The 3,732-nt window shown below is 39.4% G+C and overlaps 1 long non-coding RNA gene across 1 annotated transcript in view; it reads right to left on the bottom strand.

The window, feature by feature from the left end:
* Positions 1 to 1,223, bottom strand: part of LOC113068215 (uncharacterized) — a 1,765-nt gene extending 542 nt beyond the window's left edge. The window contains exons 1-2 of the long non-coding RNA XR_003279492.1: positions 1,025 to 1,223; positions 798 to 873 (exon numbers count right to left, since the gene is read on the bottom strand). This is a non-coding gene — a long non-coding RNA (uncharacterized LOC113068215). The remainder of the gene's footprint in view (positions 1 to 797; positions 874 to 1,024) is intronic.
* Between the last annotated feature and the right edge of the window lie 2,509 nt (positions 1,224 to 3,732).

Below are 3,732 nucleotides of genomic sequence, written 5' to 3'. Positions count from 1 at the left end.
ACATAAAACAATGAATGCCAGCTTTTATCAAGGTCAAAGGACTGCATACTAAATATTATGTTTTCAGTTTGTTATTTGCCTAATAAATGACAATATTATTGTCAACATAGTTTTAAACATTTTTTGACAGATTCCTAAAATATTTGTTTTCTCTATGGCAGGTGGTCTAATAAATTTGTACTATATCATAGTGTACTATAGCACTATGTGGGGTGTAACGGTACATTTAATTGGCCCGAAGCATCAAGGTATGTACGTCACGGTTCAGTGCATAGTCAGATGATGAATACAGTCTGTCACAGGCGATCCACACTCTAATTCAGAAGGCACAGCACATGATAATGCAACGCTGTTTACGAACCAGTAGCCACCACAACAGAACAAATAGCAGAAGAAAACTAACAGACAATCTATGTTTACGTGTAATCTTGCAGCCAGTGCTTCAACCATGGAAAAATATCAATGAAAGCACAGGGTTTTTCCTGGGTCAAAATTGGTCTTCGGTGGTGGCTGACCGACATGGTCATCCACACACAGCAAAGAGTACCCTAGTACCCACATGATCCGCAAGTCCAATATTGACAATAAATGTTAAATTTAAAACAAATACAAAGAAACAGTTTTTTTTTTTTAATCCTATTCATGAAAAAACTATCCCTGTCATCTTTTCTTGCCCTACCAGTATATCAGCACAGTACTGTTCTCTTTGTGTGTATGTATGTATGTATGTGTGTGTAATTAATAACTAATTATTTAAACAGCTAGGCCAACCAATTACATAAGGCAGTAAATATTACCTGCTGCCTTATAAAGAAGCCAACCACCAGTTACCTCACCAAGTTTTGGATACAATTCCATGAGTTTATCACATAACTGTTAAAAAAAAAGAAAAACAGAAAAGAAACATAACTATTAAAGATAACAGGATTAATTAATCTAGCTTCTGTCGCTAATCTATATGACCATTCACAAAAATAAATAAGTGAACAGGTTCTATTTGACAGGAAGTGTAATGGCACATTACCTCCTGATGAGTCATACTCTCATACTCTGCGTCCCAGTCCTGCCTGTGTATGGCGCAGTTGATCTGGGCCACTAGGGGACCGCTCACATTGGGCTGGCAGCAGATGGAACATGTCATGACCTGAAATGATTTAGGTTTAATGGGCACAGGACATGGTCCAGTGAAACATCGTTTTTCTCTACGACTTGAGAACAATCCAGGAAAGGACCTGTTTTAAAATTTGTAACATGGAGGTCAGAACAGACCTACGATTCATAATAGGCGAGGATTGTTTTATACAGTTTCTACTGACCAGGTCATTTCTGTTTGGACAGGAGATGGCCCCAGAGTTTGGCCTCTAACACGAGATGATCTGACAAACCAAACAACAACAAAAATCACAATGTATTTGTTGCCATTTAATAATAAAAAAAGCAATACCTGTTTATACCCTGACTAGTAGAAGACCCATCCGCTCTCGTGTCAAAAGTGACAAAAGGTGCCATGCTGATCTCAGGACTTCATTGTCTCCCTTGTGAAACAAACACAGCATGGATGGAAGATGGAAAATATCTTTAAAAATATTGCGTTAACATAGAAATAAAATGATTAATGTAGATACAGAACTGTCTTTCTGAAAAGCATTGATTGGTCGGGTTTCCGACCACTTTTGATATCAAAACTGACCGCCACAAATGGATTTTCCAAAAGGCTTGACTTCATTAAATAAACATGACCACTGCACGTTTCAAAATCAAAACCCAGAGCAGGTGTTTTTCATCACTGTATTTCAGAAGGAAACCGACTGCGTTTAGAAAATGTTTGATTTCATTTTCATTTCATTTTGCCTTGATAAGGCAGTGTTTGTGAGCTCAGAGCTGCCGTTACCGGAGAAACCTCTCTCCCGCTATTAAAGCAGATCCTGAAGGCAGAATATGAATTCGCGGAGTGCCACCAAGAATAGAGTGTAAGGCTGCGGGAAACACTGTGACATTGGTTCTACCATCTACTTAGGCCTACGATGCTTTTGAGAAATGAAGCCCTTACCTGGACATAGCAGTAACAAGTCCTATTTAATTAAAAGACGGAGATTAACTGATATACTGGTAGAAAAGTATCTCGTCAGTAAAAACGCTCCTGTGATTAGAAGTACATCTCCAGCACGTGTGTTCTTTTACTGTCTATGGTTCAGATCAGGATTGCCAGGTTTTCAAAACAAATCCTGCCCACTTGCTTCCCAAAACTAGCCCAATCATGTTTCCAGGAGGGCAGCGTGTGCTCAGCTGCTGTCGAATCACAACACAGGAACCACTGGCACTATCAGAACTCATTACGTATTTCTGAAGGAGGGACTTTATAGAACAAGGAAGACATCAGCCTGTTTTTAGGACAGTGAAAACAGCGGTATACAGATAAGTGAATTGTGTGAAAAATACTGTTTTTTTTTTTTTACATGCGAAACATGAACACGTTATATTGCACAATGTAAACACAATCAAAGCTTCAAAAAAAGCACGAAAAACAGGACCTTTAAGGGGTCTGATCAAATACAAATGCATTTCTCATCCCTTATGTTACATTAAATGCAGGTCTTAATTTGTGCCGGAACAAGACGGATCCGGATCTGCACCTCCGAAATCGGATCCGGCACCTCATTTTGGTGGATCCCCCTCCTCCAGGGATAGCGTTTCTGTATGGCAGACAGATATGTGCCGTGAAATTTATTTATATTATTTATATTTATTTAAATGTATATTTTTAATTTATATTTACAAATATTTAACCAATAATAAGTATTTAAAGGAGCTTGTAAAACTTTGTTACGCCATTGGATCCTCAAGCTCTAGCGAAACCTTGTCACTTCACCCCGCCTTCACTCAGATTGACACGCGCACAGCCTGAAGGTGACAGATCTCTTATTCGCAAAGCAAGGGTAAACAAATAACTGTTTGAATAATACAGCATTTTCTTTACTCAAACACTAAGCCCCCCCCCCCCCCCCCCCCCCCCGTATTTTAGTAGAGTGAGCCATGAAACTCTTTTATTTGTCAACAACCATCAGACATCATATTGTGTGTATTTGGTTGCTTAAACTCAACAAACTATGAAAAATAATTCTTATATAGGCTAATACTTGCAAGGCGGCTTGATACGCGCAAGCTTTGGATGTGACTGCGAGGGCACAGCCTAATACAGCATTTGGAGTGTGCAAGTACCAAATGGCTTAAAATACTTAAAGGGGGGGTGAAATGCTATTTCATGCATACTGAGTTTTTTACACTGTTAAAGAGTTGGATTCCCATGCTAAACATGGACAAAGTTTCAAAAATTAGTTGTACGTTTGAAGGAGTATTTCTGTTCCAAAAATACTCCTTCCGGTTTGTCACAAGTTTCAGAAAGTTTTTTTCGAGTATGGCTCTGTGTGACGTTAGATGGAGCGGAATTTCCTTATATGGGTCCTGAGAGCACGTTTGCCGGAAGAGCGCGCGCTCCCGTATAGCAGAGCAGAGAGAGGCTTTGCACAGACAATCACTGATCAGAGCGAGCAACTGGCGCTCGTGATTCTTTAGCTCCGCCCACACGTCACGCCTCCAGGCGCTCGTGTTTTCAAAATCGGTACATCTTTCTCTTATGAATATAATAAAACTAAATACTTTTTGGAGTTATGAAGGATGCAGTACTACTCTATAGGTACTCAAGATTAACATGATATTGAGTGAAAACGAGCA

Source organism: Carassius auratus, linkage group LG44F, assembly GCF_003368295.1.
Source record: "Carassius auratus strain Wakin linkage group LG44F, ASM336829v1, whole genome shotgun sequence".
In the NCBI taxonomy this organism is placed as follows: Eukaryota; Metazoa; Chordata; class Actinopteri; order Cypriniformes; family Cyprinidae; genus Carassius; species Carassius auratus.
The sequence above is the reverse complement of the archived record's forward strand: the minus strand, read 5'-3'. Positions and strand labels throughout refer to the sequence as shown.